This window comes from Dendrobates tinctorius, unplaced genomic scaffold, assembly GCF_039654945.1.
Source record: "Dendrobates tinctorius isolate UK_male_01 unplaced genomic scaffold, ASM3965494v1 ptg000036l, whole genome shotgun sequence".
Classification (NCBI taxonomy): Eukaryota; Metazoa; Chordata; class Amphibia; order Anura; family Dendrobatidae; genus Dendrobates; species Dendrobates tinctorius.
In genome coordinates this window covers 18484898-18512703 of record NW_027361704.1, presented here as the reverse complement: position 1 = coordinate 18512703, position 27806 = coordinate 18484898, and positions in this window count along the sequence as shown.

The following is a 27806-nucleotide window of genomic DNA, read 5'->3' as shown; positions in this document are numbered from 1 at the left end:
TTTGCAGGGTGTACCAGGGTTGTCGCCGTCTGTGTTGTGGTGTTCTATGTATAGGAGGAGCAAATTCATCCAGGGCACTTTGAAGTGTTTCATTGTAATGCTTCAATGCAGAATCAGGACATGAGAGGGAGGAGATAGGGGCCAATGAAGACTGCAAGTTCTTCATAAGTTTCTGGGTGTTAATGGCCTGTATGTTTCTATAAATATGGACAGTGGGGGTGACCTGAGCAGCCTGGCAGTTCTTGATAGAGAATGAAAGAAGGTTGTGGTCAGAGAGTGATAGTGGGGAGTATGCAAAATCATCCACTGCACAAAGCCGAGAGAAGTCCAAGTTGAGGGAGTTCCCGTCTTCATGCGTTAGAGAATTAGCAAGCTGCAAAAGGCCAAACGAGGAGGTTAGAGATAAAAGGTGAGTAGCAGATGGGGAGAGGGGAAGAGCAATGGGGATGTTGAAATCACCCATGATGAGGGTAGGGATGTCACAGGAGAAAAAATGTGGAAGCCAAGTGGCAAAATGATCCAGGAACTGATGGGAGGGGCCGGGAGGACGATATACCACCGCCACTCGCATGGAGAAGGGGTGTAGAGTCTGATGGCATGGACCTCAAAAGAAGGAAAGTCAAGTGAGGGTACTTGAGGGATGACCTGAAAGGTACATTTTGATGATAGGAGCAGACCAATGCCTCCACCTGCTCTATTGTCTGATCTTGGGGTATGAGAGAAGTGTAGTCCCCTGTATGGAAGAGCAGCAGCTGCGGTAGTGTCTGACTGCTGGATCCAGGTTTCATTAAGAGCCAGTAGGTTAAGAGAATTAGAAAGGAAAAAGTCATTAGTGAAGGAAAGTTTGTTACACACTGAGCGAGAATTCCAAAGTGCACAATTAAGAGAGACAGATGGCAGGCAGGGAATATTAATAAGATTAGAGGGGTTTCTGAGTGTAGCAGTTGGGGGGTTTGACTTTCTATAACATGGGGGACCAGGGTTGGGAGCAATGTCTCCTGCGACTAGGAGAAGGAGGATAGAAAGAGTGAGCAGATGGTTAAGTGATTTGTGAGAGCGTCTCTGATGTTGAATGGTGGGACTGAATGGATCTGCGCAATTTAGCAATGTGAAAAGAGCGTGAGTGCTATACATAGGAGGAAAGGAGTGAGGGGCCAATATGGATGGAGTGTAGAGAGTTAATGCCAGGGCGGTGGATGTGTGCAAATGCAGCGGCCAGGATATAAATTAGACAAATGCATATGGTAAATATTTGTGGTAGTCCAAATGTACAAGGAATCGATTTATTTATTTGTCTTACCTGTCTCCTGTCTCATCAGATGCAATCCCCATGGAATAACGAAAATAAAACACCCGTCGCTAAAATCCATCTTCTTTCTTCATCAGATGTATTCTGCAAGGAACAATGAAAAAAAACAAAATAATACCCGAAGCTAAAATCCATATTTTTTCTTCATCAGATGTAATCCACAAGTAACAACGGAAAAAAAAAATACCCGCAGCTAAAATCCATATTTTTTCTTCATCAGATGTAATCCACAAGGAACGAAAAAAAAAATACCGTCGCTAAAATCCATCTTCTTTTTCCATCAGATGTAATCCACAAGGAACAATGAAAAAAGAAAAAATACAAGAAGCTAAAATCCATCTTCTTTCTTCATCAGATATAATCCACAAGGAACAACGAAAAGAGAAAAAATACCCGTTGCTTAAATCCGTCTTCTTTTTTCATCAGATGTAATCCACAAGGAGCAACAAAAAAAGAAAAAATACAGGTCGCAAAAATTCATCTTCTTTCTTCATTAGATGTAATCCACAAGGAACAACGAAAAAATACCGGTTGCTAAAATCCAACTTCTTTCTTCATCAGATGTAATCCACAAAAATACAAAAAAGCAAAAAATACCTGACGAAAAAATCCTTCTTATTTCTTCATCAGATGCAATCCACAAGGAACAGCGAAAGAAATGAAAAAATTACCGACGCTAAAATCCATCTTCTTTCTTCATCTGATGTAATCCACAAGGAACAATGAAAAAAGAAAAAATACAAAAAGCTAAAATCCATCTTCTTTCTTCATCAGATGTAATCCACAAGGAACAACGAAAAGAGAAAAAATACCCGTCGCTAAAATCCATCTTCTTTCTTCATCAGATGTAATCCACAAGGAACAACGAAAAGAGCAAAAATACAGATCGCTAAAATCCATCTTCTTTCTTCATCAGATGTAATCCACAAGGAACAACTAAAAAAGAAAAAATACCCAAAGCTAAAATCCATCTTCTTTCTTCATCAGATGTAATCCACAAGGAACAACTAAAAAAGAAAAAATACCCAAAGCTAAAATCCATATTTTTTCTTCATCAGATGTAATCCACAAATAGCAACGAAAAAATAAAAAATACCCATTGCTAAAATTCATCTTCTTTCTTCATCAAATGTAATCCACAAGGAACAACAAAAAATGTAAAAAATACTCGTAGCTAAAATCCCTCTTCTTTCTTTATCAGATGTAATCAAAAAGGAACAACGAAAAAAGAAAAACTACCCAAAGCTAAAATCAATCTTTCTTCTTGAGATGTAATCCACAAGGAACAACGAAAAAAGTAACAATACTCGAAGCTATAATCCATCTTCTTTCTTCATCAGATGTAATCCACAAGGAACGAAAAAAGAAAATATACCAGAAGCTAAAATCCATATTTTTTCTTCATCAGATATAATCCACAAGCAACAACGAAAAAAAAGAAAAAATACACAACGCTAAAATCTATCTTCTTTGTTCATCAGATGTAATCCCCAAGGAATAACGGAAAAAGAAAAAATACTCGTCGCCAAAATCCATGTTTTCTTCATCAGATGTAATCCACAAGGAATAACGAAAAAATAAAAAACACCTGTCGCTAAAATCCATCTTCTGTCATCATCAGATGTAATCCAAAGGAATAATGAAAAAAGAAAAAATACCCGCCGCTAATATTCATCCTTTTTCTTCATCAGATGTAATCCAAAAGGAACAACGAAAAAATGAAAAAACACGCTTTGCTAAAATCCATCTTCTCTCTCCATCAGATGTAATCCACAAGAACAACGAAAAACAAAAAAATACCGGTTGCTAAAATCATCTTCTTTCTTTATCAGATGTAATCCACAAGGAACAAAAAAATCAATAAATTCCAGAAGCTAAATCCATCTTCTTTCTTCATCAGATGTAATCCACAAAGAACAAAGAAAAAAAACAAGAAGCTAAAATCCATCTTCTTTCTTCATCAGATGTAATCCACAAGGAACAATGAAAAAAGAAAAAATACCCATAGCTAAAATCCATCTTCTTTCTTCATCTGATGTAATCAACAAGGAACAACAAAAAGAGAAAAAATACACGAAGCTAAAATTTATCTTCTTTCTTCATCAGATATAATCCACAAGGAACAACGAAAAAAACAAAAAATACCTGACGCTAAAATCCATCTTTCTTTCTTCATCAGTTGTAATCCACATGGAACAACAAAAAATGAAAAAATACCCGACACTAAAATCCATCTTCTTTATTCATCAGATGTAATCCACAAGGGACAACGATAAAAGAAAAGATTCCTGTCGCTAAAATCCATCATCTTTCTTCATCAGAGGTAATCCACAAGGGACAACGAAAAAAGAAAAAATACTGGTCGCTAAAATCCATCTTCTTTCTTCATCAGATGCAATACACGAGTAACAACGAAAAACAGCGAAAAAATGCCCTACGCTAAAATCCATCTTTCTTCATCAGATGTAATCCACAAGGAACAACAAAAAAGTAAAAAAATTCCCGTTGCTAAAATCCATCTTCTTTCTTCATCAGATGTAATCCAAAAGGAATAATGAAAAAAATAAAAAAATACACGTAGCTAAAATCCATCTTCTTTCATCATCAGATGTAATCTGCAAGGAACAATGAAAAAAGAAAAAATACCCGTCGCTAAAATTCATCTTCTTTCTTCATCAGATGTAATCCACAAGGAACAACGAAAAATTAAAAAATACACATAGCTAAAATCCATCTTCTTTCTTCATCAGATGTAATCCACAAGGAGCAAAAAAAAGAAAAAATACCCGTTGCCAAAATCCATCTTCTTTCTTCATCAGATGTAATCCCCAAGGAATAAGGAAAAAATAAAAATTTCCAGTTGCTAAAATCCATTTTCTTTCTTAATCAGATGTAATCCACAAGTAAAAACGAAAAAAATACCCTTCGCTAAAATCCATTTTCTTTCTTCATCAGATGTAATCCACAAGGAACAATGAAAAAAAAGAAAAAATACCCGACGCTACAATCCATCTTCTTTCTTCATCAGATGTAATCCAAAAGGAACGAAAAAAGAAAAAGTACCCTTCGCTAAAATCCATCTTCTTTATTTATCAGATGTAATCCCCATGGAATAACGAAAATAAAACACCCGTCGCTAAAATCCATCTTCTTTCATCATCAGCTGTAATACGCAAGGAACAATGAAAAAAAAAAAAATAATACCCTAAGCTAAAATCCATATTTTTTCTTCATCAGATTTAATCCACAAGGAACGATAAAAAAAATCCGTCGCTAAAATCCATCTTCTTTTTCCATCAGATGTATTCCACAAGGAACAATGAAAAAAGAAAAAATACAAGAAGCTAAAATCCATCTTATTTCTTCATCAGATATAATCCACAAGGAACAACGAAAAGAGAAAAAATACCCGTCGCTAAAATCCATCTTCTTTCTTCATCAGATGCAATCCACAAGGAACAGCGAAAGAAATGAAAAAATTACCGATGCTAAAATCCATCTTCTTTCTTCATCTGATGTAATCCACAAGGAACAATGAAAAAAGAAAAAATACAAAAAGCTAAAATCCATCTTCTTTCTTCATCAGATGTAATCCACAAGGAACAACGAAAAGAGAAAAAATACCCGTCGCTAAAATCCATCTTCTTTCTTCATCAGATGTATTCCAAAAGGAACAACAAAAAGAAAAAATACCCAAAGCTAAAATCCATATTTTTTCTTCATCAGATGTAATCCACAAGTAGCAACGAAAAAATAAAAAATACCCATTGCTAAAATTCATCTTCTTTCTTCATCAAATGTAATCCACAAGGAACAACAAAAAATGTAAAAAATACTCGTAGCTAAAATCCATCTTCTTTCTTCATCAGATGTAATCGAAAAGGAACAACGAAAAAAGAAAAACTACCCAAAGCTAAAATCAATCTTTCTTCTTGAGATGTAATCCACAAGGAACAACGAAAAAAGTAACAATACTCAAAGCTATAATCCATCCTCTTTCTTCATCAGATGTAATCCACAAGGAACGAAAAAAGAAAATATACCAGAAGCTAAAATCCATATTTTTTCTTCATCAGATATAATCCACAAGTAACAACGAAAAATAAGAAAAAATACACAACGCTAAAATCTATCTTCTTTGTTTATCAGATGTAATCCCCAAGGAATAACGGAAGAAGAAAAAAAACCCGTCGCCAAAAACCATCTTTTCTTCATCAGATGTAATCCACAAGGAATAACTAAAAAATAAAAAACTCCTGTCGCTAAAATCCATCTTCTTTCATCATCAGATGTAATCCGCAAGGAACAATGAAAAAAGAAAAAATACCCACCGCTAAAATTCATCCTTTTTCTTCATCAGACGTAATCCAAAAGGAACAACGAAAAAATGAAAAAGCACGCTTTGCTAAAATCCATCTTCTCTCTTCATCAGATGTAATCCACAAGAACAACGAAAAACAAAAAAATACCGGTTGCTAAAATCCATCTTCTTTCTTTATCAGATGTAATCCACAAGGAACAACGAAAAATGAAAAAATACCGGTTGCTAAAATCCATCTTCTTTCTTTATCAGATGTAATCCACAAGGAACAAAAAAATCAATAAATACCAGACGCTAAATCCATCTCCTTTCTTCATCAGATGTAATCCACAAAGAACAAAGAAAAAAGAAAAAAAACAAGAAGCTAAAATCCATCTTCTTTCTTCATCAGATATAATCCACAAGGAACAATGAAAAGAGAAAAAATACCCGTCGCTAAAATCCATCTTCTTTCCATATAAGATGTAATCCAAAAGGAACAACAACAAAAATAAAAAATACCCGTCGCTAAAGTCCATCTTCTTTCTTCATCATATGTAATCCACAAGGAACAACGAAAAAAGAAAAAATACCCATCGCTAAAATTCATCTTCTTTCTTCATCAGATGTAATCCACAAGGAATAACCAAAAAAGGAAAAATAGTCGTAGCTAAAATCCATCTTTTTTCTTCATAAGATGCAATCCACGACTATAAACGAAAGAAACAAAGAAATACTCGACACTAAAATCCATCTTCTTTCTTCATCAGATATAATCCAAAAGGAACAACAAAGAGAGAAAAAAATACCAGTTGCTAAAATCCATCATCTTTCTTCATCAGATATAATCCACAAGGAACAACGAAAAAACGAAAAAATACCTGACGCTAAAATCCATCTTTCTTTCTTTATCAGATGTAATCCACATGGAACAGCGAAAAATGAAAAAATACCCGACACTAAAATCCATCTTCTTTATTCATCAGACGTAATCCACAAGAAACAAAGAAAAAAGAAAAAATGCCCGTCTCTAAAATTCATCTTCTTTCTTCATCAGATGTAATCCACAAGGGACAACGAAAAAAGAAAAGATTCTCGTCGCTAAAATCCATCATTTCTTCATCAGACGTAATTTACAAGGGACATGAAAAAAGAAAAAATACTCGTCGCTAAAATCATTCTTTCTTCTTCAGATGTAATCCACAAGGAACAACGAAAAAAGAAAAAATACCGGTCGCTAAAATCCATCTTCTTTCTTCATCAGATGCAATACACGAGTAACAACGAAAAACAACGAAAAAATGCCCTATGCTAAAATCCATCTTTCTTCATCAGATGTAATCCACAAGCATCAAAAAAGTAAAAAAATTCCCGTCGCTAAAATCCATCTTCTTTCATCATCAGATGTAATCCGCAAGGAACAATGAAAAAAGAAAAATACCTGCCGCTAAAATTCATCCTTTTTTTTCATCAGATGTAATCGAAAAGGAACAACGAAAAAATGAAAAAACACGCTTTGCTAAAATCCATCTTCTCTCTTCAGATGTAATCCACAAGAACAACGAAAAACAAAAAAATTCCGGTTGCTAAAATCCATCTTCTTTCTTTATCAGATGTAATCCACAAGGAACAACGAAAAACGAAAAAATACCGGTTGCTAAAATACATCTTCTTTCTTTATCAGATGTAATCCACAAGGAACAAAAAATCAATAAATACCAGACGCTAAATCCATCTTCTTTCTTCATCAGATGTAATCCACAAAGAACAAAGAAAAAAGAAAAAAAACAAGAAGCTAAAATCCATCTTCTTTCTTCATCAGATATAATCCACAAGGAACAATGAAAAGAGAAAAAATACCCGTTGCTAAAATCCATCTTCTTTCCATATAAGATGTAATCCAAAAGGAACAACAGCAAAAATAAAAAATACCCGTCGCTAAAGTCCATCTTCTTTCTTCATCATATGTAATCCACAAGGAACAACGAAAAAAGAAAAAATACCCGTTGCTAAAATTCATCTTCTTTCTTCATCAGATGTAATCCTCAAGGAACAACCAATAAAGGAAAAATAGTCGTAGCTAAAATCCATCTTTTTTCTTCATCAGATGCAATCCATGACTATGAAACGAAAGAAACAAAGAAATACTCGGCGCTAAAATCCATCTTCTTTCTTCATCAGATATAATCCAAAAGGAACAACGAAAAAACGAAAATATACCTGACGCTAAAATCCATCTTTCTTTCTTCATCAGATGTAATCCACAAGGGACAACGAAAAAAGAAAAGATTCCCGTCGCTAAAATCCATCATTTCTTCATCAGATGTAATCCACAAGGGACAACGAATATAGAAAAAATACTCGTCTCTAAAATCATTCTTTCTTCTTCAGATGTAATCCACAAGGAACAACGAAAAAAGAAAAAATACCGGTCGCTAAAATCCATCTTCTTTCTTCATCAGATGCAATACACGAGTAACAATGAAAAACGAGAAAATGCCCTATGCTAAAATCCATCTTTCTTCATCAGATGTAATCCACAATGAACAAAAAAGTAAAAATATTCCCGTCGCTAAAATAGATCTTCTTTCATCATCAGATGTAATCCGCAAGGAACAATGAAAAAAGAAAAAATACCCGTCGCTAAAATTCGTCTTCTTTCTTCATCAGATGTTATCCACAAGGAACAACTAAAAAAGAAAGAATACCCGAAGCTAAAATCCATATTTTTTCTTCATCAGATGTAATCCACAAGTAACAAGGAAAAAAAGAAAAAACACCCGACGCTAAAATCCATGTTCTTTCTTCATCAGATGTAATCCACAAAGAACAATGAAAAAATACACATAGCTAAAATCCATCTTCTTCTTTCATCAGATTTAATCCACAAGGAGCAACAAAAAAGAAAAAATAGCCGTTGCTAAAATCCATCTTCTTTCTTCATCATATGTAATCCCCAAGGAAGAACAAAAAAGAAAAAATACTCGTCGCTAAAATCCATCTACTTTCTTCATCAGATGTAATCCACAAGGAATAACAAAAAATAAAAAATATCAGTTGCTAAAATCCATCAGGAACAATGAAAAAAGAAAAAATACCCGTTGCTAAAATTCATCTTTCTTCATCAGATGTAATCCAAAAGGAGCAATGAAAAGAAAAAACACCCATCGCAACAATCCATCTTCTTTCTTCATCAGATGCAATCCAAAAGGAAAAATGACAAAATACCGATGCCAAAATGCTTCTTAATTCATCAGATGTATTCCAAGAGGAACAACAAAAAAATGAAAAAATACCAATTGCTAAAATCCATCTTCTTTCTTCGTCAGATGTAATCCACAAGGAACAATGAAAAAAACAAAAAACTACCTAACGCTAAAATCCATTTTTCTTTCTTCATCAGATGTAATCCACAAGGAACAACGAAAAAAGAAAAAATACCCGTAGCTAAAATTCTTCTTATTTCTTCATCAAATGTAATCCAGAAGGGACAACGAAAAAATAAAAAATTCCCATCACTTAAATGCATCTTTCTTCATCAGATGTAATCCACAGGGAACAACAAAAAAATAAAAAATACCGGTCGCTAAAATCCATCTTCTTTCTTCATCAGATGCAATACACGAGTAACAACGAAAAAATACCCTGCGATAAAATCCATCTTTCTTCATCAGATGTAATCCACAAGGAACAACAAAAAAGAAAAAACAATCCCGTTGCTAAAATCTATCTTGTTTGTTCATCAGATGCATTCCACAAGGACAATGAAAATAAAGAAAAAATACCGTCGCTAAAATTCATCTTCTTTCTTCATCAGATGTAATCCACAAGGAACAACTAAAAAAGAAAAAATACCCGAAGCTAAAATCCATATTTTTTCTTCATCAGATGTAATCCACAAAGAACAATGAAAAATTAAAAAATACGCATAGCTAAAATCCATCTTCTTTCTTCATCAGATGTAATCCACAAGGAACAACAAAAAAGAAAAAATACCCGTTGCTAAAATCCATCTTCTCTCTTCATCAGATGTAATCCCCAAGGAAGAACAAAGAAGAAAAAATACCCGTCGCTAAAATCCATCTTATTTCGTTATCAGATGTAATCTACAAGGAATAAGGAAAAAAATAAAAATTACCAGTCGCTAAAATCCATTTTCTTTCTTCATCAGATGTAATCCACAAGTAAAAACGAAAAAAATACCCTTCGCTAAAATCCATTTTCTTTCTTCATCAGATGTAATCCACAAGGAACAACGAAAAAAAAGAAAAAATACCCGACGCTACAATCCATCTTCTTTCTTCATCAGATGTCATCCAAAAGGAACGAAAAAAGAAAAAGTACCCTTCGCTAAAATCCATCTTCTTTATTTATCAGATGTAATCCCCATGGAATAACGAAAATAAAACACCCGTCGCTAAAATCCATCTTCTTTCATCATCAGCTGTAATACGCAAGGAACAATGAAAAAAAAAATAATACCCTAAGCTAAAATCCATATTTTTTCTTCATCAGATTTAATCCACAAGGAACGATAAAAAAAATCCGTCGCTAAAATCCATCTTCTTTTTCCATCAGATGTATTCCACAAGGAACAATGAAAAAAGAAAAAATACAAGAAGCTAAAATCCATCTTATTTCTTCATCAGATATAATCCACAAGGAACAACGAAAAGAGAAAAAATACCCGTCGCTAAAATCCATCTTCTTTCTTCATCAGATGCAATCCACAAGGAACAGCGAAAGAAATGAAAAAATTACCGATGCTAAAATCCATCTTCTTTCTTCATCTGATGTAATCCACAAGGAACAATGAAAAAAGAAAAAATACAAAAAGCTAAAATCCATCTTCTTTCTTCATCAGATGTAATCCACAAGGAACAACGAAAAGAGAAAAAATACCCGTCGCTAAAATCCATCTTCTTTCTTCATCAGATGTATTCCAAAAGGAACAACAAAAAGAAAAAATACCCAAAGCTAAAATCCATATTTTTTCTTCATCAGATGTAATCCACAAGTAGCAACGAAAAAATAAAAAATACCCATTGCTAAAATTCATCTTCTTTCTTCATCAAATGTAATCCACAAGGAACAACAAAAAATGTAAAAAATACTCGTAGCTAAAATCCATCTTCTTTCTTCATCAGATGTAATCGAAAAGGAACAACGAAAAAAGAAAAACTACCCAAAGCTAAAATCAATCTTTCTTCTTGAGATGTAATCCACAAGGAACAACGAAAAAAGTAACAATACTCGAAGCTATAATCCATCCTCTTTCTTCATCAGATGTAATCCACAAGGAACGAAAAAAGAAAATATACCAGAAGCTAAAATCCATATTTTTTCTTCATCAGATATAATCCACAAGTAACAACGAAAAATAAGAAAAAATACACAACGCTAAAATCTATCTTCTTTGTTTATCAGATGTAATCCCCAAGGAATAACGGAAGAAGAAAAAAAACCCGTCGCCAAAAACCATCTTTTCTTCATCAGATGCAATCCACAAGGAATAACTAAAAAATAAAAAACTCCTGTCGCTAAAATCCATCTTCTTTCATCATCAGATGTAATCCGCAAGGAACAATGAAAAAAGAAAAAATACCCACCGCTAAAATTCATCCTTTTTCTTCATCAGACGTAATCCAAAAGGAACAACGAAAAAATGAAAAAACACGCTTTGCTAAAATCCATCTTCTCTCTTCATCAGATGTAATCCACAAGAACAACGAAAAACAAAAAAATACCGGTTGCTAAAATCCATCTTCTTTCTTTATCAGATGTAATCCACAAGGAACAACGAAAAACGAAAAAATACCGGTTGCTAAAATCCATCTTCTTTCTTTATCAGATGTAATCCACAAGGAACAAAAAAATCAATAAATACCAGACGCTAAATCCATCTCCTTTCTTCATCAGATGTAATCCACAAAGAACAAAGAAAAAAGAAAAAAAACAAGAAGCTAAAATCCATCTTCTTTCTTCATCAGATATAATCCACAAGGAACAATGAAAAGAGAAAAAATACCCGTCGCTAAAATCCATCTTCTTTCCATATAAGATGTAATCCAAAAGGAACAACAACAAAAATAAAAAATACCCGTCGCTAAAGTCCATCTTCTTTCTTCATCATATGTAATCCACAAGGAACAACGAAAAAAGAAAAAATACCCATCGCTAAAATTCATCTTCTTTCTTCATCAGATGTAATCCACAAGGAACAACCAAAAAAGGAAAAATAGTCGTAGCTAAAATCCATCTTTTTTCTTCATAAGATGCAATCCACGACTATAAACGAAAGAAACAAAGAAATACTCGACGCTAAAATCCATCTTCTTTCTTCATCAGATATAATCCAAAAGGAACAACAAAGAGAGAAAAAAATACCAGTTGCTAAAATCCATCATCTTTCTTCATCAGATATAATCCACAAGGAACAACGAAAAAACGAAAAAATACCTGACGCTAAAATCCATCTTTCTTTCTTTATCAGATGTAATCCACATGGAACAGCGAAAAATGAAAAAATACCTGACACTAAAATCCATCTTCTTTATTCATCAGACGTAATCCACAAGAAACAAAGAAAAAAGAAAAAATGCCCGTCTCTAAAATTCATCTTCTTTCTTCATCAGATGTAATCCACAAGGGACAACGAAAAAAGAAAAGATTCTCGTCGCTAAAATCCATCATTTCTTCATCAGACGTAATTTACAAGGGACATGAAAAAAGAAAAAATACTCGTCGCTAAAATCATTCTTTCTTCTTCAGATGTAATCCACAAGGAACAACGAAAAAAAAAAAAATACCGGTCGCTAAAATCCATCTTCTTTCTTCATCAGATGCAATACACGAGTAACAACGAAAAACAACGAAAAAATGCCCTATGCTAAAATCCATCTTTCTTCATCAGATGTAATCCACAAGCATCAAAAAAGTAAAAAAATTCCCGTCGCTAAAATCCATCTTCTTTCATCATCAGATGTAATCCGCAAGGAACAATGAAAAAAGAAAAATACCTGCCGCTAAAATTCATCCTTTTTTTTCATCAGATGTAATCGAAAAGGAACAACGAAAAAATGAAAAAACACGCTTTGCTAAAATCCATCTTCTCTCTTCTTCAGATGTAATCCACAAGAACAACGAAAAACAAAAAAATTCCGGTTGCTAAAATCCATCTTCTTTCTTTATCAGATGTAATCCACAAGGAACAACGAAAAACGAAAAAATACCGGTTGTTAAAATACATCTTCTTTCTTTATCAGATGTAATCCACAAGGAACAAAAAATCAATAAATACCAGACGCTAAATCCATCTTCTTTCTTCATCAGATGTAATCCACAAAGAACAAAGAAAAAAGAAAAAAAACAAGAAGCTAAAATCCATCTTCTTTCTTCGTCAGATGTAATCCACAAGGAACAATGAAAAAAACAAAAAACTACCTAATGCTAAAATCCATTTTTCTTTCTTCATCAGATGTAATCCACAAGTAAAAACGAAAAAAATACCCTTCGCTAAAATCCATTTTCTTTCTTCATCAGATGTAATCCACAAGGAACAACGAAAAAAAAGAAAAAGTACCCTTCGCTAAAATCCATCTTCTTTATTCATCAGCTGTAATACGCAAGGAACAATGAAAAAAAACAAAATAATACCCTAAGCTAAAATCCATATTTTCTCTTCATCAGATTTAATCCACAAGGAACGATAAAAAAATCCGTCGCTAAAATCCATCTTCTTTTTCCATCAGATGTAATCCACAAGGAACAATGAAAAAAGAAAAAATACAAGAAGCTAAAATCCATCTTCTTTCTTCATCAGATATAATCCACAAGGAACAACGAAAAGAGAAAAAATACCCATCGCTAAAATCCATCTTCTTTCTTCATCAGATGTAATCCACAAGGAGCAACGAAAAAAGAAAAAATACAGGTCGCTAAAATTCATCTTCTTTCTTCATTAGATGTAATCCACAAGGAACAATGAAAAGAGAAAAAATACCCGTCGCTAAAATCCATCTTCTTTCTTCATAAGATATAATCCACAAGGAACAATGAAAAGAGAAAAAATACCCGTCGCTAAAATCCATCTTCTTTCCATATAAGATGTAATCCAAAAGGAACAACAGCAAAAATAAAAAATACCCGTCGCTAAAGTCCATCTTCTTTCTTCATCATATGTAATCCACAAGGAACAACGAAAAAAGAAAAAATACCCGTTGCTAAAATTCATCTTCTTTCTTCATCAGATGTAATCCTCAAGGAACAACCAATAAAGGAAAAATAGTCGTAGCTAAAATCCATCTTTTTTCTTCATCAGATGCAATCCATGACTATGAAACGAAAGAAACAAAGAAATACTCGGCGCTAAAATCCATCTTCTTTCTTCATCAGATATAATCCAAAAGGAACAACGAAAAAACGAAAATATACCTGACGCTAAAATCCATCTTTCTTTCTTCATCAGATGTAATCCACAAGGGACAACGAAAAAAGAAAAGATTCCCGTCGCTAAAATCCATCATTTCTTCATCAGATGTAATCCACAAGGGACAACGAATATAGAAAAAATACTCGTCTCTAAAATCATTCTTTCTTCTTCAGATGTAATCCACAAGGAACAACGAAAAAAGAAAAAATACCGGTCGCTAAAATCCATCTTCTTTCTTCATCAGATGCAATACACGAGTAACAACGAAAAACGAGAAAATGCCCTATGCTAAAATCCATCTTTCTTCATCAGATGTAATCCACAATGAACAAAAAAGTAAAAATATTCCCGTCGCTAAAATAGATCTTCTTTCATCATCAGATGTAATCCGCAAGGAACAATGAAAAAAGAAAAAATACCCGTCGCTAAAATTCGTCTTCTTTCTTCATCAGATGTTATCCACAAGGAACAACTAAAAAAGAAAGAATACCCGAAGCTAAAATCCATATTTTTTCTTCATCAGATGTAATCCACAAGTAACAAGGAAAAAAAGAAAAAACACCCGACGCTAAAATCCATGTTCTTTCTTCATCAGATGTAATCCACAAAGAACAATGGAAAAATGCACATAGCTAAAATCCATCTTCTTCCTTCATCAGATTTAATCCACAAGGAGCAACAAAAAAGAAAAAATAGCCGTTGCTAAAATCCATCTTCTTTCTTCATCATATGTAATCCCCAAGGAAGAACAAAAAAGAAAAAATACTCGTCGCTAAAATCCATCTACTTTCTTCATCAGATGTAATCCACAAGGAATAACAAAAAAATAAAAAATATCAGTTGCTAAAATCCATCAGGAACAATGAAAAAAGAAAAAATACCCGTTGCTAAAATTCATCTTTCTTCATCAGATGTAATCCAAAAGGAGCAACGAAAAGAAAAAACACCCATCGCAACAATCCATCTTCTTTCTTCATCAGATGCAATCCAAAAGGAAAAATGACAAAATACCGATGCCAAAATGCTTCTTAATTCATCAGATGTATTCCAAGAGGAACAACAAAAAAATGAAAAAATACCAATTGCTAAAATCCATCTTCTTTCTTGGTCAGATGTAATCCACAAGGAACAATGAAAAAAACAAAAAACTACCTAACGCTAAAATCCATTTTTCTTTCTTCATCAGTTGTAATCCACAAGGAACAACGAAAAAAGAAAAAATACCCGTAGCTAAAATTCTTCTTATTTCTTCATCAAATGTAATTCAGAAGGGACAACGAAAAAAGAAAAAATTCCCATCACTTAAATGCATCTTTCTTCATCAGATGTAATCCACAGGGAACAACAAAAAAAGAAAAAATACCGGTCGCTAAAATCCATCTTCTTTCTTCATCAGATGCAATACACGAGTAACAACGAAAAAATACCCTGCGATAAAATCCATCTTTCTTCATCAGATGTAATCCACAAGGAACAACAAAAAAGAAAAAACAATCCCGTTGCTAAAATCTATCTTGTTTGTTCATCAGATGCATTCCACAAGGACAATGAAAATAAAGAAAAAATACCGTCGCTAAAATTCATCTTCTTTCTTCATCAGATGTAATCCACAAGGAACAACTAAAAAAGAAAAAATACCCGAAGCTAAAATCCATATTTTTTCTTCATCAGATGTAATCCACAAAGAACAATGAAAAATTAAAAAATACGCATAGCTAAAATCCATCTTCTTTCTTCATCAGATGTAATCCACAAGGAACAACAAAAAAGAAAAAATACCCGTTGCTAAAATCCATCTTCTCTCTTCATCAGATGTAATCCCTAAGGAAGAACAAAGAAGAAAAAATACCCGTCGCTAAAATCCATCTTATTTCGTTATCAGATGTAATCTACAAGGAATAAGGAAAAAATAAAAATTACCAGTCGCTAAAATCCATTTTCTTTCTTCATCAGATGTAATCCACAAGTAAAAACGAAAAAAATACCCTTCGCTAAAATCCATTTTCTTTCTTCATCAGATGTAATCCACAAGGAACAACGAAAAAAAAGAAAAAATACCCGACGCTACAATCCATCTTCTTTCTTCATCAGATGTCATCCAAAAGGAACGAAAAAAGAAAAAGTACCCTTCGCTAAAATCCATCTTCTTTATTCATCAGCTGTAATACGCAAGGAACAATGAAAAAAAACAAAATAATACCCTAAGCTAAAATCCATATTTTCTCTTCATCAGATTTAATCCACAAGGAACGATAAAAAAATCCGTCGCTAAAATCCATCTTCTTTTTCCATCAGATGTAATCCACAAGGAACAATGAAAAAAGAAAAAATACAAGAAGCTAAAATCCATCTTCTTTCTTCATCAGATATAATCCACAAGGAACAACGAAAAGAGAAAAAATACCCGTCACTAAAATCCATCTTCTTTCTTCATCAGATGTAATCCACAAGGAGCAACGAAAAAAGAAAAAATACAGGTCGCTAAAATTCATCTTCTTTCTTCATTAGTTGTAATCCACAAGGAACAATGACAAAATACCTGATTCTAAAATCCATCTTAATTCATCAGATGTAATCCACAAGGAACAACAAAAAACTAAATACCGGTTGCTAAAATCCAACTTCTTTCTTCATCAGATGAAATCCACAAATAAACAAAAAAGCAAAAAAAACCTGACGAAAAAATCCATCTTATTTCTTCATCAGATGCAATCCAGAAGGAACAGCGAAAGAAATGAAAAAATTACCGACGCTAAAATCCATCTTCTTTCTTCATCTGATGTAATCCACAAGGAACAATGAAAAAAGTAAAAATACAAAAAGCTAAAATCCATCTTCTTTCTTCATCAGATGTAATCCACAAGGAACAAAGAAAAGAGAAAAAATACCCGTCGCTAAAATCCATCTTCTTTCTTCATCAGATGTAATCCACAAGGAACAACGAAAAGAGCAAAAATACCCATCGCTAAAATCCATCTTCTTTCTTCATCAGATGTAATCCACAAGGAACAACAAAAAGAAAAAATACCCAAAGCTAAAATCCATCTTCTTTCTTCATCAGATGTAATCCACAAGGAACAACTAAAAAAGAAAAAATACCCAAAGCTAAAATCCATATTTTTTCTTCATCAGATGTAATCCACAAATAGCAACAAAAAAATAAAAAATACCCATTGCTAAAATTCATCTTCTTTCTTCATCAAATGTAATCCACAAGGAACAACAAAAAATGTAAAAAATACTCGTAGCTAAAATCCATCTTCTTTCTTTATCAGATGTAATCAAAAAGGAACAACGAAAAAAGAAAAACTACCCAAAGCTAAAATCAATCTTTCTTCTTGAGATGTAATCCACAAGGAACAACGAAAAAAGTAACAATACTCGAAGCTATAATCCATCTTCTTTCTTCATCAGATGTAATCCACAAGGAACGAAAAAAGAAAATATACCAGAAGCTAAAATCCATATTTTTTCTTCATCAGATATAATCCACAAGCAACAACGAAAAAAAAGAAAAAATACACAACGCTAAAATCTATCTTCTTTGTTCATCAGATGTAATCCCCAAGGAATAATGGAAAAAGAAAAAATACCCGTCGCCAAAATCCATCTTTTCTTCATCAGATGTAATCCACAAGGAATAACGAAAAAATAAAAAACACATGTCGCTAAAATCCATCTTCTTTCATCATCAGATGTAATCCAAAGGAATAATGAAAAAAGAAAAAATACCCGCCCCTAATATTCATCCTTTTTCTTCATCAGATGTAATCCAAAAGGAACAACGAAAAAATGAAAAAACACGCTTTGCTAAAATCCATCTTCTCTCTTCATCAGATGTAATCCACAAGAACAACGAAAAACAAAAAATACCGGTTTCTAAAATCATCTTCTTTCTTTATCAGATGTAATCCACAAGGAACAAAAAAATCAATAAATTCCAGACGTTAAATCCATCTTCTTTCTTCATCAGATGTAATCCACAAAGAACAAAGAAAAAAAACAAGAAGCTAAAATCCATCTTCTTTCTTCATCAGATATAATCCACAAGGAACAATGAAAAGAGAAAAAATACCCGTCGCTAAAATCCATCTTCTATCCATATAAGATGTAATCCAAAAGGAACAACAAAAATAAAAAATACCCGTCGCTAAAGTCCATCTTCTTTCTTCATCAGATGTAATCCACAAGGAGCAACGAAAAAAGAAAAAATACCCGTCGCTAAAATTCATCTTCTTTCTTCATCAGATGTAATCCACAAGGAACAACCAAAAAAGGAAAAATAGTCGTAGCTAAAATCCATCTTTTTTCTTCATCAGATGCAATCCACGACTATAAACGAAAGAAACAAAGAAATACTTGGCACTAAAATCCAGCTTCTTTCTTCATCAGATATAATCCAAAAGGAACAACGAAGAAAGAAAAAAATACCCGTTGCTAAAATCCATCTTCTTTCTTCATCAGATATAATCCACAAGGAACAACAAAAAAACGAAAAGATACCTGGCGCTAAAATCCATGTTTCTTTCTTCATCAGATGTAATCCACATGGAACAACGAAAAATGAAAAAATACCCGACACTAAAATCCATCTTCTTTATTCATCAGATGTAATCCACAAGGAACAACGAAAAGAGCAAAAATACCCATCGCTAAAATCCATCTTCTTTCTTCATCAGATGTAATCCACAAGGAACAACAAAAAGAAAAAATACCCAAAGCTAAAATCCATCTTCTTTCTTCATCAGATGTAATCCACAAGGAACAACTAAAAAAGAAAAAATACCCAAAGCTAAAATCCATATTTTTTCTTCATCAGATGTAATCCACAAATAGCAACAAAAAAATAAAAAATACCCATTGCTAAAATTCATCTTCTTTCTTCATCAAATGTAATCCACAAGGAACAACAAAAAATGTAAAAAATACTCGTAGCTAAAATCCATCTTCTTTCTTTATCAGATGTAATCAAAAAGGAACAACGAAAAAAGAAAAACTACCCAAAGCTAAAATCAATCTTTCTTCTTGAGATGTAATCCACAAGGAACAACGAAAAAAGTAACAATACTCGAAGCTATAATCCATCTTCTTTCTTCATCAGATGTAATCCACAAGGAACGAAAAAAGAAAATATACCAGAAGCTAAAATCCATATTTTTTCTTCATCAGATATAATCCACAAGCAACAACGAAAAAAAAGAAAAAATACACAACGCTAAAATCTATCTTCTTTGTTCATCAGATGTAATCCCCAAGGAATAATGGAAAAAGAAAAAATACCCGTCGCCAAAATCCATCTTTTCTTCATCAGATGTAATCCACAAGGAATAACGAAAAAATAAAAAACACATGTCGCTAAAATCCATCTTCTTTCATCATCAGATGTAATCCAAAGGAATAATGAAAAAAGAAAAAATACCCGCCCCTAATATTCATCCTTTTTCTTCATCAGATGTAATCCAAAAGGAACAACGAAAAAATGAAAAAACACGCTTTGCTAAAATCCATCTTCTCTCTTCATCAGATGTAATCCACAAGAACAACGAAAAACAAAAAATACCGGTTGCTAAAATCATCTTCTTTCTTTATCAGATGTAATCCACAAGGAACAAAAAAATCAATAAATTCCAGACGTTAAATCCATCTTCTTTCTTCATCAGATGTAATCCACAAAGAACAAAGAAAAAAAACAAGAAGCTAAAATCCATCTTCTTTCTTCATCAGATATAATCCACAAGGAACAATGAAAAGAGAAAAAATACCCGTCGCTAAAATCCATCTTCTATCCATATAAGATGTAATCCAAAAGGAACAACAAAAATAAAAAATACCCGTCGCTAAAGTCCATCTTCTTTCTTCATCAGATGTAATCCACAAGGAGCAACGAAAAAAGAAAAAATACCCGTCGCTAAAATTCATCTTCTTTCTTCATCAGATGTAATCCACAAGGAACAACCAAAAAAGGAAAAATAGTCGTAGCTAAAATCCATCTTTTTTCTTCATCAGATGCAATCCACGACTATAAACGAAAGAAACAAAGAAATACTTGGCACTAAAATCCAGCTTCTTTCTTCATCAGATATAATCCAAAAGGAACAACGAAGAAAGAAAAAAATACCCGTTGCTAAAATCCATCTTCTTTCTTCATCAGATATAATCCACAAGGAACAACAAAAAAACGAAAAGATACCTGGCGCTAAAATCCATGTTTCTTTCTTCATCAGATGTAATCCACATGGAACAACGAAAAATGAAAAAATACCCGACACTAAAATCCATCTTCTTTATTCATCAGATGTAATCCACAAGAAACAAAGAAAAAAGAAAAAATGCCTGTCTCTAAAATTCATCTTCTTTTTTCATCAGATGTAATCCACAAGGGACAACGAAAAAAGAAAAGATTCCCGTCGCTAAAATCCATCATTTCTTCATCAGACGTAATCCACAAGGGATAACGAAAAAAGAAAAAATACTCGTCGCTAAAATCATTCTTTCTTCTTCAGATGTAATCCACAAGGAACAACGAAAAAAGAAAAAATACCGGTCGCTAAAATCCATCTTCTTTCTTCATCAGATGCAATACGCGAGTAACAACGAAAAACAACGAAAAAATGCCCTATGCTAAAATCCATCTTTCTTCATCAGATGTAATCCACAAGGAACAAAAAAGTAAAAAAATTCCCGTCGCTAAAATCCATCTTCTTTCATCATCAGATGTAATCCGCAAGGAACAATGAAAAAAGAAAAAATATCCGTCGCTAAAATTCGTCTTCTTTCTTCATCAGATGTAATCCACAAGGAACAACTGAAAAAGAAAAAATACCCGAAGCAAAAATCCATATTTTTTCTTCATCAGATGTAATCCACAAGTAACAAGGAAAAAAAAAGAAAAAATACCCGACGCTAAAATCCATGTTCTTTCTTCATCAGATGTAATCCACAAAGAACAATGAAAAAATGAAAAAATACGCATAGCTAAAATCCATCTTCTTCCTTCATCAGATGTAATCCACAAGGAGCACCAAAAATAAAAAATACCCGTTGCTAAAATCCATCTTCTTTCTTCATCATATGTAATCCCCAAGGAAGAACAAAAAAGAAAAAATACCCGTCGCTAAAATCCATCTTCTTTCTTCATCAGATGTAATCCACAAGGAATAGCAAAAAAATAAAAAATATCAGTTGCTAAAATCCATCAGGAACAAAGAAAAAAGAAAAAATACCCGTTGCTAAAATTCATCTTTCTTCATCAGATGTAATCCAAAAGGAGAAACGAAAAGAAAAAACACCCATCGCAACAATCGATCTTCTTTCTTCATCAGATGCAATCCAAAAGGAAAAATGACAAAATTCCGATGCCAAAATGCATCTTAATTCATCAGATGTATTCCAAGAGGAACAACAAAAAAATGAAAAAATACCAGTTGCTAAAATCCATCTTCTTTCTTCATCAGATGTAATCCACAAGGAACAATGAAAAAAACAAAAAACTACCTAACGCTAAAATCCATTTTTCTTTCTTCATCAGATGTAATCCACATGAAACGAAAAGTGAAAAAATACCCGACACTAAAATCTATCTTCTTTCTTCATCAGATGTAATCCACAAGGAACAACGAAAAAGGTAAAAATACCCGTAGCTAAAATTCTTCTTATTTCTTCATCAAATGTAATCCAGAAGGGACAACGAAAAAAGAAAAACTTCCCATCTTTTAAATCCATCTTTCTTCTTCAGATGTAATCCACAGGGAACAACGAAAAAAGAAAAAATATTCATCGCTAAAATCCATTTTCTTTCTTGATCAGATGTAATCCACAAGGAACAACGAAAAAAGAAAAAATACAAGAAGCTAAAATCCATCTTCTTTCTTCATCAGATATAATCCACAAGGAACAATGAAAAGAGAAAAAATACCCGTCGCTAAAATCCATCTTCTTTCCATATAAGATGTAATCCAAAAGGAACAACAAAAATAAAAAATACCCGTCGCTAAAGTCCATCTTCTTTCTTCATCAGATGTAATCCACAAGGAGCAACGAAAAAAGAAAAAATACCCGTCGCTAAAATTCATCTTCTTTCTTCATCAGATGTAATCCACAAGGAACAACCAAAAAAGAAAAATAGTCGTAGCTAAAATCCATCTTTTTTCTTCATCAGATGCAATCCACGACTATAAACGAAAGAAACAAAGAAATACTTGGCACTAAAATCCAGCTTCTTTCTTCATCAGATATAATCCAAAAGGAACAACGAAGAAAGAAAAAAATACCCGTTGCTAAAATCCATCTTCTTTCTTCATCAGATATAATCCACAAGGAACAACAAAAAAACGAAAAAATACCTGGCGCTAAAATCCATGTTTCTTTCTTCATCAGATGTAATCCACATGGAACAACGAAAAATGAAAAAATACCCGACACTAAAATCCATCTTCTTTATTCATCAGATGTAATCCACAAGAAACAAAGAAAAAAGAAAAAATGCCTGTCTCTAAAATTCATCTTCTTTTTTCATCAGATGTAATCCACAAGGGACAACGAAAAAAGAAAAGATTCCCGTCGCTAAAATCCATCATTTCTTCATCAGACGTAATCCACAAGGGATAACGAAAAAAGAAAAAATACTCGTCGCTAAAATCATTCTTTCTTCTTCAGATGTAATCCACAAGGAACAACGAAAAAAGAAAAAATACCGGTCGCTAAAATCCATCTTCTTTCTTCATCAGATGCAATACGCGAGTAACAACGAAAAACAACGAAAAAATGCCCTATGCTAAAATCCATCTTTCTTCATCAGATGTAATCCACAAGGAACAAAAAAGTAAAAAAATTCCCGTCGCTAAAATCCATCTTCTTTCATCATCAGATGTAATCCGCAAGGAACAATGAAAAAAGAAAAAATATCCGTCGCTAAAATTCGTCTTCTTTCTTCATCAGATGTAATCCACAAGGAACAACTGAAAAAGAAAAAATACCCGAAGCAAAAATCCATATTTTTTCTTCATCAGATGTAATCCACAAGTAACAAGGAAAAAAAAAGAAAAAATACCCGATGCTAAAATCCATGTTCTTTCTTCATCAGATGTAATCCACAAAGAACAATGAAAAAATGAAAAAATACGCATAGCTAAAATCCATCTTCTTCCTTCATCAGATGTAATCCACAAGGAGCACCAAAAATAAAAAATACCCGTTGCTAAAATCCATCTTCTTTCTTCATCATATGTAATCCCCAAGGAAGAACAAAAAAGAAAAAATACCCGTCGCTAAAATCCATCTTCTTTCTTCATCAGATGTAATCCACAAGGAATAACAAAAAAATAAAAAATATCAGTTGCTAAAATCCATCAGGAACAAAGAAAAAAGAAAAAATACCCGTTGCTAAAATTCATCTTTCTTCATCAGATGTAATCCAAAAGGAGAAACGAAAAGAAAAAACACCCATCGCAACAATCGATCTTCTTTCTTCATCAGATGCAATCCAAAAGGAAAAATGACAAAATTCCGATGCCAAAATGCATCTTAATTCATCAGATGTATTCCAAGAGGAACAACAAAAAAATGAAAAAATACCAGTTGCTAAAATCCATCTTCTTTCTTCATCAGATGTAATCCACAAGGAACAATGAAAAAAACAAAAAACTACCTAACGCTAAAATCCATTTTTCTTTCTTCATCAGATGTAATCCACATGAAACGAAAAGTGAAAAAATACCCGACACTAAAATCTATCTTCTTTCTTCATCAGATGTAATCCACAAGGAACAACGAAAAAGGAAAAAATACCCGTAGCTAAAATTCTTCTTATTTCTTCATCAAATGTAATCCAGAAGGGACAACGAAAAAAGAAAAAATTCCCATCTTTTAAATCCATCTTTCTTCATCAGATGTAATCCACAGGGAACAACGAAAAAAGAAAAAATACCGGTCGCTAAAATCCATCTTCTTTCTTCATCGATGCAATACACGAGTAACAACGAAAAAAAAAGAAAAAATACCCTGCGCTAAAATCCATCTTTCTTCATCAGATGTAATCCACAAGGAACAACAAAAAAGAAAAAAACATTCCCGTTGCTAAAATCTATCTTGTTTCTTCATCAGATGCAATCCACAAGGACAATGAAAATAAAGAAAAAATACCAACGCTAATATTCATCTTCTTTCTTCATCAGATGTAATCTACAAGGAACAACGAAAAAAAAAAAATACAAGTCACTAAAATCCATCTTCTTTCTTCATCAGATGTAATCCACAAGGAACAACGAAAAAAAAAAAATACAAGTCACTAAAATCCATCTTCTTTCTTCATCAGATCGCAATCCACAAGGAACAACGAAAAAAGAAAAAACATTCCCATTGCTAAAATCTATCTTGTTTCTTCATCAGATGCAATCCACAAGTAACAGCAAAAGAAACAAAAACATACTCGACGCTAAAAACCAACTTCATTCTTCATCAGATGTAATCCACAAGGAACAGAGAAAAAGAAAAAACTACAAGTCGCTAAAATCCATCTTCTTTCTTCATCAGATGTAATCCACAAGGAATAATGAAAAAAGAAAAAATACCCGAAGGTAAAATCCATCTTCTTTTTTTCATCAGATATAATCCAAAAGGAACAACAACGACAAAAAAAACCTGTCGCTAAAATCCATATTCTTTCTTCATCAGATGTAATCCACAAGGAACAACGAGAAACGAAAAAATACCCGTCGTTAAAATTAATCTTTTTTCTTCATCAGATGTAATCCACAAGGAACAACGAAAAAGGAAAAAATTTCTGAAGCTAAAATCTATCTTTTTTCTTCATCAGATGCAATCCACAAAGAACAACGAAAGAAATGAAAAAAATACTCGTTGTTAAAATGCACCTTCTTTCTTCATCAATCCACAAGGTACAAGGAAAAAACAAAAAAATACCCGACGCTAAAATCCATCATTTTTCATCAGATATAATCCACAAGCAACAACGAAAAGAAAAAAGTACCCGTCACTAATATCCATCTTCTTTCTTCATCAGATGTAATCAAAAGGAACAACGACAAAAAAATACCAAAATACCTGTCGCTAAAATCCATCTTTCTTTCTTCATCAGATGTAATCCACAAGGAACAACGAAAAACCAATAAATACCCGTTGCTAAAATCCAACTTCTTTCTTCATCGGATGAAATCCACAAGGAACAATGAAAAACACAGAAAAATTCCGGACGCTAAAGTCCATCTTCTTTCTTCATCATAAATCCACATTAATTGGCGTAGAAAAATGGCACTTCCAGATAAACATTAGATCCAATAAGATAGAAAAATTGCAGCATGTAGCTTACAACTGCTTTTAATTTATTGCTTAATGATATATGCACTTTGCAGTATCATATTGGATATGTATCTTATTTTAGATTTGTCTATGTTTTTTTGTATTGATTTAAGTAAAGCTATGTGATTTTATGGCCATATGCTTCCTCAACCTTTTTGGATGTTATGGTTTCTTTCTTCATCAGATGTAATCCACAAGAATCAACCACAAAAAAATAAAACCCGTTGCTAAAATCCATCTTCTTTCTTCATCAGATGTAATCCAAAAGGACAACGAAAATACCCGCCGCTAAAATCCATCTTCTTTCTTCATCAGATGTAATCCACAAGGAACAACGAAAAAAGAAAAAATACCCATCACTAAAATTCATCTTGTTTCTTCATCAGATGTAATTCACAAGGAACAACGAAAAAAGAAAAAATACCCCAAGCTAAAACCAATCTTCATTCTTCATCAGATGTAATCCACAAGGAGCAACAAAAAAAGAAAAAATACCAGTCGCTAAAATCCATCTTCTTTCTTCATCATTGTAATCCAAAAGGAACATCAAAAAAAGAAAAAATACCCGTCGCTAAAATCCATCTTCTTTCTTCATCAGATGCAATCCACAAGGAACAACGAAAAAAATGAAAAAATACCCGACGCTAAAGTCCATCTTCTTCATCAGATCCAATTCACATGGAACAACGAAAAACCAAAAAATACCTGTCGCTAAAATCAATCTTCTTTCATCAGATGTAATCCAAAAGTAGCAACGAAAAATGACACAATATCTGATGCTAAAATCCATATTCTTTCTTCATCAGACGTAATCCACAAGGAACAACGAAAAACCAAAAAAAACTTGTCGCTAAAATCTGTCTTCTTTCTTCATCACGTTATCCACAAGGAACAACTAAAACCAAAAAAAGTTGCTAAAATCCATCTTCTTTCCTTTTCAGATGTAATACACAAGGAACAACAAAACAAACTTAGACAAGATTTGATATTTTAATATTAACCCCTTTCCGACATTGGGCATAATAGTACGCCGATGCCGAACTCCCCGTTTGTTGCAAGCTCCGTTGCTGAGGCCGCAACTTTCTGGGCACAAGACAGCTGATCTGTACAGCGATCCACCTGCGGCTTTTAAAAATTTAAATGCCGCTGTTAATCTGACAGCTAATTGGTGACCCAGTCACATGATCACGGGTCACTGATGGGTCAGAATGACAATTAGAGGTCTCCAGCAGACCTTTATGGTTGTCATTGCCAGATTACTATGAGTGCCACCCTGTGTTTGGCACTCATAGCAAATGAGAATTTCTGCTACACATAGGCGATCTGATCATCGCCTATGTGTAGCAGACCAGATTAAAGTACTGCAGCTTCTAGTCTCCCATGAAGACTATTGAAGCATACAAAAATTTTAAAAAAAAGCTTTTAAAAGTATTTAAAAAATTAAAAAAATAAAAGTTCAAATCATCCCCTTTTGCCCCAATCAAAATAAAATAGAAAAATCAAATATATACATATTTGGTATCGCCGTGTTCAGAATCGCCCAATCTATCAATATAAAAAAGAATTAACCCGATCGGCTTAATGAGAAAAAAATTCAAAACGTCAAAATTACATTTCTTTGCTCGCCGCTACATTGCAATAAAATGCAATAATGGGCAATCAAAAGATCGTATCTACACCAAAATGGTATCAATAAAATGTCAGCTTGGTGGACAAAAAAGAGCCCTCACCCAGCCCCAGATAACGAAAAATGGAGACGCTACAGGTCTCGGAAACTGGCGCCACTTTTTTTTTTCATCACTTAAATAAAAAAGAATCTAGACATGTTTGTTGTCTATGAACTTGTAATGACCTGGAAAATTATAATGGCAGGTCAGTTTTAGCATTTAGTGAACATGGTAAAAAAAAAAAAGCTATGAAATTGCACTGTTTTTGCAATTTCACCGCACTTGAAATTTTTTTCCCATTTTCCAGTACAAGGTATATTAAAATCAATGGTGTCGTTCAAAAGTACAACTTTTCCCACTAAAAACAAGCTCCACATGGCTATATTGACCAAAAAATAAAAGTTATGGCTCTGAAAATAGGAGCAAAAACGCAAAAACCTTTGGTTGTGAAGGGGTTAACCAATTATTTTTGCAATTTCCTTGTGTACAGTTTTTAATTTATTAAGGTTGTTTTCTCATTTCTAGTATTGCACATTATTGACATCTAATTGGAAAAAGAACATATGGATGGGAACGCCTACCATCCATATATATGTATGATTGTGCACCGTTCATCTAGACCATGATTAAGACGTTTGTCAAAACGCGTAGGTTTCAGTCTCATTGTTGCACTGCACTATTGCCAAAAATGTTTTGAGCAGTTTCTCACAGCTAATGAAACTAAGTTTCATATTTACGCATTCAAACCTTTTTTGCTGAATACTCCCTATCTTCATTGTTTCC